This window comes from Micromys minutus (assembly GCF_963924665.1).
Source record: "Micromys minutus genome assembly, chromosome: 7".
NCBI lineage: Eukaryota > Metazoa > Chordata > Mammalia > Rodentia > Muridae > Micromys > Micromys minutus.
In genome coordinates this window covers 15,188,556-15,199,332 of record NC_137976.1, presented here as the reverse complement: position 1 = coordinate 15,199,332, position 10,777 = coordinate 15,188,556, and the positions used below count along the sequence as shown (strand labels likewise).

At 36.1% G+C, this 10,777-nt stretch overlaps 1 pseudogene across 1 annotated transcript; it reads left to right on the top strand.

Annotated features, from left to right (window-relative positions):
* Window positions 1-1,607: 1,607 nt before the first annotated feature.
* LOC308422680 (S-adenosylmethionine decarboxylase proenzyme-like) lies at window positions 1,608-2,601 on the top strand (annotated as a pseudogene). The gene has a single exon. The product of its transcript is annotated as an S-adenosylmethionine decarboxylase proenzyme-like (transcript).
* The last annotated feature ends 8,176 nt before the right edge of the window (window positions 2,602-10,777 follow it).

Sequence of the window (10,777 nt, the reverse complement as noted above, 5' to 3'; positions counted from 1 at the left end):
AGAACCTGACAACCTAGGAACTGTCAACAAAACATGCTGAGTGTGAGATCAGCTGGCACAGGAAACAGAATTTCATATGTGTAACACTATAAAAGCACCTTAGCAGAAAGCAATTTTATGAAACACTGAATGTGGCTGAGAAGCTTGACAATGACGTGTAGGTGTGTTTCGTTCATGCAGAACTGGGTCATGCATCTTAGAGTCTGGGAGCTTCTCCATCATCTTCTTATTATTATTATTACAAGTCATTTGGATTTAACCAAACAGAGTGACAACACACAAACACACTCCAGATTCCAAGCAGTATTGTGCTTTAAATGTAGTCCTTTATAAAACTTGCCTCAGTGATGGTGTGTCTTCAAAGCAATGGAAACTCTAAGACAAATAGCAGTATCATACTTCATTGCATTCTGTGACTACACAGGAGTCAGCGAACTGCCAGAAGATAGAGAGTCTATGTTGGATTTAAACACTGCACACTGGAGAAAAAGATAATTTTGAGTAGGAGTGTCTCTGCTCTGCTGCACTGAGCATGAAACACATTGTTTTGGTTTATTTTTGGCAATTTTTTAAATTAATATTATGGTGGTTTGAATGTTTGGCTCAGGGAAGGGTGTTGCTAAGAGTTGTGGCCTTGCTGGAGTGGGTGTAACCTTGCTGGAATGGGTGTGGTCTTGTTGGAGTGAGTGTGGCCTTGCTGGAGTGGGTGTGGCCTTGTAGAAAGTGTGTTACTTTTGGGATGTGCTTTAAGCTTTCCTTTCAGCTGCCTGGAAGTTCGTCTGTTTGCCCTTGGAACCAGCTGTAGAACTGTCAGCTCCTCCAATGCCATTCCTGCTTGTATGCTGCCATGCTTCCTCCCATGATAATGGACTGAACCTCAGAAACAGCAAGGCAGCTGATTAAATGTTGTCCTTTATAAGGGTTGCCTTGGTCATGGTGTCTGTTTATAACAATAGAAATCCCAACTAATGAAGATACTAAAGATTTTCAACAATAAGCAAACAAAATATTTATCTCAGAACAAACCAATAATTGACTCCATGCTGTATGAAAAGAGACAGAAGGAATGTAGGAAAGGAGCTCCAATGACCTGCCCAACTTGGGATCCACCTCAAGGGAGGGGGGCCACCAAGGCTCAACACTACTATATTATGCTGTGCTTACAGATCGGAGCCTGGCATGGCTGTCGTCTGAGAGGTGTTACAAGAAGCTAACTGAAACAGAACCAGATAGATTTTAAAGAGAGAGAGAGAGAATTGCATAGGCCTTAGCCTACCTAGACTGACAGCTGTGGTCAGAGCAGCAATTGCTGCGATTTACACAGATTGAATTGTGCTGCTGGGCTTACACAGTGTGGCCGGTGACATTAGCTAGCAGTCTCTGAACTCTATCTAATGGGAAAGCAGTGGAACTGGGAACTGTATTTGCCTCTGTTTCCAACAGACTCACATTAATCTCATGAAAATATAGCAAAAAAAAAAAAAAAAAGAAAAAAGAATCTGAGTTTTAGTGACACGGCTGGAACTACCTGCAGCGGCAACAAGAACAGCAGGAGAAGAGATTTAATTTAGTTGATTTTATGTGGTTGTTGGTTGTTCGCTAGTCTCATGGTGATAAAAGCTACACATTTTTTCAAAGGGACCAAGAAACTGCTGGGGATCCGGTTTTCCAGACAGCAGTCCAACACAAGCCAGGGATCTGGGGATCTTCATTCCATCCTAAGGTCTGAGTGGGATGTCCTTTTGAAGGATGTGCAGTGCTCAATCAACAGTGAGAGCAAGACTAACAAACAGGAATCGTATGTATTCAGTGAGAGTAGCCTGTGTGTCTCCAAGAGACTTTTCACTCTGAAGACATGTGGTACCACCCTCTTACTAGAAGTGCTGCCTCCCCTGTTGAAGCTTGCTAGGGATTACAGTGGGTTTGACTCAATTCAAAGCTTCTTTTATTCTTCTAAGAATTTCATGAAGCCTTCTCACCAAGGGTACCCACACCGGAATTTTCAGAAATAATTCGAGTTCCTTAATGCAGTTTTCCCAAGTGGAGCAGCATGTTGTATGGGATGTATGGATTCTGACTGTTGGTACTTGTATTCTTTGGATCTCCCAGAGAGCCAAGTAATTAACCAGCCAGATCAAACCCTGAAGATTCTGACGAGTGAGCTTGACCCAGCAGTTACAAGCCAGTTCTTCATGAAAGATGGTATTACTGCAGAGGATGTTACTCTTGAGAATGGAATTCGTGACCTGATACCAGGTTCTGTCATTGATGCCACAGTGTTCAGTCCTGTGGCTATTCAATGAATGGAATTGGATGGAACATATTGGACTATTCACATCACCCCTGAGCCAGCATTTTATTATGTTACCTTTGAAGCAAACCTAAGTCAGACCTCCTATGACAACCTGATCAGGAAAGTTGTGCAAGACTTCCAGTCAGGAAAATTTGTGACCACCTTGTTTGTTAATCAGAGTTCTAAAGGCCACACAGTGGTTTCTCCACCCCCAGAAGATTGATAGTTTGAAACGTCTATATCACCAGAGTACTATGTTCAGCGATTACAATTTTGTTTTTGCTAGTTTTGCTAAGAAACAGCAATAACATCAGTGTTGATTAGAACAAATGAACAGAAAAATGAAAAAAAAGAGAGGATACACAAGAGGTGGTGGCTGCTTTCTAGATGTTGATCCTGGGGGACATGCTGACCATGACCACCACCTTGTAGTTGAAGAAAGCACTAAGTGTAATGATAGTGTAATCATTTTGAAATGTATTCCTTATTATATCAAGTTAGATGTCATGCATGAATGCTCTTTTCTGTGTTTAGGTGTTCTATGCCACCGTTGCTGTGGAACTGAATTGCAAGTAGTAAAGAACTTTGACTGTATGAATCTTTACGACACTTGTGAAAACGATTCAGTTTGGTTTATGCACAGCATAATATTTCTGCAGGCATAGTCCCAAATCCCCCACAGAATAAGGCTTTCATCTCCATTAAATGCAGCCTCAGCTGACTATTTTTACCTGTTCTATTAATTGCTGTCAGAGTTTATACATCTAGTTACCTCCACTTTCTAGAGCATATTCTCTACTCATGTTATTCAAAACCAACTTTTACTTCATATGTGTGTTTTATGAAATGGCAAAGTTTTTCTTCCAAAGAGAAAAATAAAAATTGTGGTGCTGTTTTGAGAAAACAGAAGTGACCAGTGTTGGCAGTGCTGGGGACCGAACCATACTGTGGAATGCAACACTACAGTTCGTGAGTCTCCTCAACAACACTGTACAGAAGACATAATGGTGGAGTCATGTCATATTTAACACAGCAAAGCTACAAACAAGTCAGGGCATTTTATTGCTTGACTGGAAGATTCTAAATTTCAGGAACCATATCCCATATCTCCCCAAAGAAAAACAAGTATAAGTAGATTCTAAACTATGCTCCACATGTAAAGATGCGTCCATTTTATGATGTTAGTTGGAACAGATGAACTAAAATTGAACTTGAAATGGATGAACTTGTTGCTTTCTTGGAGAAAATGTAAGAAGCATTTGAATTTTGTAATTGCTTCCTGTAAGTTTCACATCAAATACTAGAATAAACCATCTTTTCTGGAAAATGATTTCCCTTACATTATAAGGAAAACAGACTTATAAATGAAAATGATTGTTTTCCAAAAGTGTATTTTTTTGAAATTTAGACTCCATGAGCAAAATTACTTTGTAGGCGTTGTATACAGAAATCCAAATTAGGTTTAAATATATGGAAAACACTTGGTCAAACAAGATAAAGGTTTCATGATGCAGAGATGGTGAGTAGTTAATCAGCAGAAAATATATGAAGCGTAATTTATAGAATTAGATGTAATGAAGGAAGGATAGGGCCTGGGAAGCTATAGAAATCCTGTGTAAAATGCCAGTGTCTAGGGGGATTCTGAGCACTTTCCTACCCAGGAAATAGTTCCTTTGCAGGACGCTATGTTACTACTTAAAGTGAACATTTCATTGTTGTCCTTATCTCACAGGAAGCCTTAGCAATCTATCAGTTCTTCAAATGATGGACATGTGTCTTTTTACTTATAAAAAGAGACTGTAAATCCCACTGTCACTTTTGCTAGAGGATGTGATTTTTATTGAGGTCTCTAGAGTGTTAATGAATCCAGAATACCCACAAAATATTAAACCTATGATAAAGAATTTGGGTTACATGAATACATAAGGAGCAATAAGTTTATAAGTAATAAGATTTTGACTTTCTCCGAGTCTCAACACACATTGGTGTGTGAGTTATACATCATGAGCCAGGAGACCATACAAACTTCCCCTTTGTGCTTTCTCCCCTGTGTGGCTCCCTTTTGTTACCTTTTCAATACTGTATAAAATTACTAATTGTTATAGGTATCAATATTCTCACATAGAATGAAGTATCAAGTGTGACAGGAGGTTTATGGGAATCAGCAACAAATCAGTTGCTAGAATTAAAATACGGATTGTTTGGGAAGTCAACTAGGCTTTGCTATTTGAAACAGAGAAAGTCTTGTGAGAGTGAATACAGGTTCATGATTCCTTTGGAGATACCATACCAAATAACCTGTATATAAGATATGTACATTAAGATTAATAAAAGTAATAAGTTAAAAGTAAAAGTAGCTACAATTATGTATTTTTTTCAATTTTATTGAGTATTCTCTGTATTTACATTTCAAATGTTATACACTTCCCCCTCATTCCACTTCCTCCTCCACTCAACTTGATTGATTCTTTAATACTTCTTAGAAGAGAGAAGAAAACTCTCTGGGGAGAAAAAACAAGGTCAAATAGAGGAGCAGGGATTGAAGAAAAGATCTATAGAGACTTCCTCACCTGGAGAACCACTGCATATGCAGCCACCAAAGTCAAGCACTATTGCTGATGCCAAGAAGTGTATACTGGAAGGAACCAGATATGAATGTCTCCTCAGAGTCATACAGATACAGCTGAGCATGCTTGCAGCTGACATTCAGCCTGAACTCGGGGACCACAATGAAAGAGGTAGAAAAAGAACTGACATAGCTGAAAGATTTGAACCCTCATGAGAAAAACAAGATAATCATCAACCAAGGCACTGAGGTGGAAAGGGTGATTGGGAGAGGGAGCACCTTCAATTCTAAGATTCTACAAATATAATTTTATGGTTATGGTTGAGGTTACGACGTGAAGAACTGTATTAAAGGTTCTTAGCATTACTAAGGTTGAGAACCACTTGTCTACCCAGACTGGAATGGTTAGCATCACATTTTTTTAATGACTTTGATTCACTATTTTATTTTAGTTTGAAATTATAATATATACAAGTCACATCATTAAAACTATGATGGTTATAGTTATTCATATATGTATATGTGCAAACATACATACACTGGCAGTAAAAATTAGGACAAACAAGGCCATGACTTGAAGGAGAGGAGAAAGGAAAGTGTGTGAGTCTAGGTAACAGGAATTTTAGTTAGGCATCAGAATTGTATTGAATTATTCAACATCAAGTTAGTGATGGAGGAGCAACCGAGGACATAGAAAGGATTAGATATATTTCATGTCAGACAAACAAACACACAAACCAGATCTCAGTAGCTGAGTTTAAAAGCTGCCAGTATTAACTCACTGCCCAGCTGAGAGATCTCTGCAACATCCACAGAGGTCTGTCTCCAGAAATGCTCTTGAATTTTAGATGCCCTGGCCCCATAATATATGTAAAAAGAAGTACACATTTTACAGTGAACAGCTTTAAAGATTGACTAGTTTTAATTCCCTTATTCCTATTTTTGATATATTAAGTTTCTTGATTTTAGTGCAGCTTCTTACTTCAGCATTTACGCAGACCTCAAGTTGTATTGCAGATCAGTTAAGATAAAAACTGCATGGTTTTTGTACAGAGACAAGCACATAGATTAATGAAATAAAATCAAAGACCTAGAAATGAACCCACACACCTACGGTCAATTGATCTTTGACAAAGCAGTTAAACACATTCAATGGGAATAAGACTGCCTCAAATAAATGGTGCTGGTTCAACTGGCAGTCATCATGCAGAAGAATGCAAGTCAATCCATTTTTATCTCCTTGTACAAAGGTCAAGTGCAAGTGAATCAATGACCTCCACATAAAACCAGGTACACTGAACAGAAAGTGGGGAAGATCTTAGAATGTGTAAGTACAGTAGAAAATTTACTGAACAGAACACCTGTGGCTTATGCTCTAAGATCAAGAATCAATAAATGGGACATCATAAAACTGCAAAGATTCTGTAAGGTCAAAGACACTGTCAAAACAACAAACAGGAAACAACAGATTGGAAAAAGATCTTTACCAATCCTGCATCAGATAGAGGGCTAGTATCTAATATATACAAAGAACACAAGTTGTTAGACTCTAGAGAATCAAAAGAATCCTATTTTTTTAAATGTGGTAAGGAGATAAACAAAGAATTCTCAGCTGAAAAATATTGAATGGCTGAGAAACACCTAAAGATGTTTGATATCCCTAGTCATCAGGGAAATGCAAATCAAAACATTCTTTAGATCCCGAACCTCACAACAGTCACTGAACCTCACAACAGTCAGAATGGCTAAGATCAAATACTGAGGTGGCAGCAGATGATGGAATGGATGTAGAGAAAGAGGAACACTTCTCCACTTTTGGTGGGATTGCAAGCTGGTACAACCACTCTGGAAATCAGTCTGGCAATTCCTCAGAGAACTGAACATAGTACTACCTGAGAACCCAGCTATACCATTCTTGGGCATATACCCAAAAGAAGCTCCAACATCTAACAAGGACACATGCTCCATCATGTTCATAGCAGACTTATTTTTGATAGACAGAAACTGGAAAGAACTCAGATGTACTTCAACAGAGGAATAAATATAAAAATTATTGTACATTTACAGAATAGAGTACTACTCCATTGTTAGAAACAATGACTTCATGAAATTTCTAGGCAAATGGAGAGAACTTGAAACTATCATTCTGAGTCAAGTAATTCAGTCACAGAAGAACACTCATAGTATGTACTCACTGATGAGTGGATACTAGCCCAAAACCTCAGAATACACAAGAAACAATTCATAGAACTTATGAAGCTCAAAGAGAAGGAAAGCCAGAAAGTGGATGCCTCAGTCCTTTTTAGAAGGGAGAACAAAACACTCAGTGGAGGAAATAATGAGACAAATAGAGAAGCAGGGATTGGAGAAGAGATCATCCAGAGACTGGTCACCTGGGGATCCATCCAGTATGAAGCCACCAAACCCAAGCACTATTGCTGATGGCAAGTAGTGCTTACAGGCAGGAATCCTATATGGATGCCTCCTCACAGATTATGTCAGAGCCATGATGATACAGAGGAAGATGTTTGCAGCTAACCTTTGTGCTGAACATGAGGACCCCAATGAAGGATCTCAAGAAAAGACTGAAGGAGCTGAAAGGGTCTGCAACCCAAGGGCAAGGACAAAAGTATTAACTAACCAAACCCACCACAGCTCCCAGAGACTCAAATACCAACCAATGAGTTCACATGGAGGGACCCATCACTCCAGATGTGTATGCAGCAGAGGATAACATTCTCTGGGATCAGTGAGAAGAGAGGACTTTGGCCCAGTCAAAGCTTGTTTTCCCAGTGTAGGGGATTTCCCTGGGTGCTGAGGTGGGAAAAGGAGTTTAGGAGAAGAAGCACCTTCATGGAAACAATGGGAGGGGGATGGGGAATGTGATGGAATTGGAAAAATAAAGGATAGCATCTGCAATGTAAATACAGAGAGTATCTGATAAAAAGGGGGGGGGGGTAAAAATAGTTTTAAATCCTCTTTAAAACTTAACTTGCAAATTCCAAGACCCAACACTTTTCCTATACTTATTCTTCAACTACTAGTTTTCTTTATGTGTAGGTCTGAGTACATCTGCATCTCATTTATCTAAAGGTATCCATAAATTCACACTTGTCTGTTCCAACATCACAGTAACTGATTCCCATCCAGCATCTGATATCGTTTTTACCCTTAGATGTAAGGGGTCTGGATTTTCCTCTTGCCTCACCATTGAGTCTCACAGTTTTCCTTCCATATGTGATAGTGAAAGCTTGTTGACTTCCCAATCAATCTATGCCTCACTTCCAGCATGTATAATGGTATAGATTCCCACAACTCTTTTGCTTAATTGGATAATTTTGTCAAATTTAGATTTATGATAGCCAATTTCTAGTTGATATGTTTTGTCAACAATGACATTCTACACTATTATATCTCTCCTTTATAAGGTAACTCTACTATCAAAGATTAGGTGAAAATGCCCAGCTCTGGTATTTTTATATTTTTATACAGAGGCACAAACATTTTGCACATTTTTGTACTTTGTTATAGGATTACATGTGTTTTCAATATCCCCACATTTGTTCTTCATTTGAAGATTACAATTCCTGAAGACTTTGTATATATTCAGTAATTCATATCCTCTTTCATAGTATTGTTTTGTTCACTAATTTCTTCAAATAAAAGACTTTATAAATATATGTGTGTCTCTCTCTCTCTGTGTGTGCGTGTGTGTGTGTTTATAAAATGTGGAATATTTAAGAACACTTGTTTCACTTACCAATAAACATTTAATAAAGATATTTGACTTCATAGTAACATATATATGGATTATAGTTAAAGTAAAGTACATTTACATAACAACCAGTACCAGAGTTTTGAAACCCAGTGCACTGTAGATTGTCAGTAAATTTAATGAAGCACAACTTCAGTATAATACCTATGAGTTATACACTATCATAAAGTCAAAAGGCTACTTGATATATCAATATAAACAAGAGTGTTATTATACAAGAGATACATTTTGCTAAATTTTCAGGTGAAGTGTCATATTCTCAGAAAATAGAATGCCATTTATTTTTCTTTAAAATTCGTCTTGTGTCTACTGATATTTCTAAATAATTGAATCTATAAGAATAAGTAGTGAAATGCTTTAGAGTCTCCAGTTAGTCTGTTAAATCAATCATGTGTGTGTACATGTTTCTCTTCTAATAGTACATGTGCTCTGTGTGTTTCTTCTTGTCAGTCATTAATATAGTGAGTGTATATTCCACTGTTCATGTTCATCTTTAGAATGGAACTTTATTTCAGCAGTTAAAAAGTTGAATATTTCCATTAATTAATTTTCATTGTTATTTGAATCATGATTTAGATAGAAAAAGGTATTTTTAATATTTTTCACTCCTCTCTGCATTTGAAGAATCTTACATAAAATTGGGATGATTCCTAAATACTTGGATGAATTCACATTAATGGCCATCTGTCCCTGAAGTTGTCTTGTGGGAACTTTTGTAAGATAACAAATTTAACTGATTTGACAGATGTATCACTACTGAGATAATATGTACATAATATCCTAACTTTGGTGAATTATATTTTTGGATAAATATGTTTATTTCAAACAGATTACACTGTCAGAAAAACTTGTTTGAAATGTTTTTAATTATGTGTGGGTTCAGCTAATGCTCCTTTTATGCTTCTCATATTTTATTTTTCATTTTAATGTTTTTAACTTTTATCAACATTTTTGAAATGATCTTCATATTCTAATTATTGACTTTTTAGTTTTTGTTTTATAACTTATTTATTTAATCTATATGTGCCTTATTTTTATTATCAATTTTATCTTCCTTTAGTTATGTTTTATAAGATAGAAAACAAATATGAGCTTTTGATTTTGATTCTTCATTATGGACTATGTAAACCTAAAGAATTTTTTAAAAAATATTCCCAAAATTTCTTCCCATAAATGTTATTATTTTACTTTGTAATATAATTATGTTAATTCAATTTTAATTTTATTCCTAATATTATTTAAGAAATTGGGTTGATGAGATTATTTGTATATTATTTGTTCTTAGAAACTATATTTTCTTCACTATAATTCTGTGGCTTGTTTCTTTCTTAATTGCAGGATTAGAAAACATATTTTGTATTATTTCCTTCTTTTAAATTTTCTGAAACTTTATATCATATCTTAATAATGACTAAGTCCACACAGACATTTGAAAAGGTAAATTATATTATTGCCTTTAGTAATGTTGTAATATAATATATTCTGAGTAAGACTATTCAATACTTTGCATTATCAAGGTCAAGTTTTATATAATATTAGAAAGATGCCAATTAGTAAATGAGCTATAATTTTGTTTTTTAGTGTATTTTTATTTTTATTTATTTTATGTGAGTTTACGTCAAAGAGAAACTCCTTGAAAATTAAAGCTGTTAGCCTTCAAGTGACTTGTAGGCAAACAGATGTTTAAGCACTACCTCAAATGATTTCAATTTTCAGCCAGCTTTTAGAGGCTTCAGTTGAGAGATCTTAACTTCATCATTAATGTAATCCTTAAATGGATGACACCAATCTGCTTAATGCACAAGTTAATACTAAACATACATTTCAGGATGTTTTAAAGATTAACTGGTTAACCATTTTAAGTCGTTTTTTTTTTCCAAGTAGGTACAAGTAAGTAAAGAAAAATCTCAGACAAAATACTATTTTCACCTTTTAATTTTGTCATAGTTCATAGAGGCATATGAATAGAATAATAAAAAAGTATGATACATTCATAAAATATGCTTTTCTGATGAACACTGTGGATCAAAGTGAAAAGGCAATTTCAATGAAGGGTGAAGGCCTGAATTCAATTCCCAGGACATGCCTGTTCAATAGAGAAAACTGACTTTCAGGTACTCTATGGAAAATACCTATATTTGCA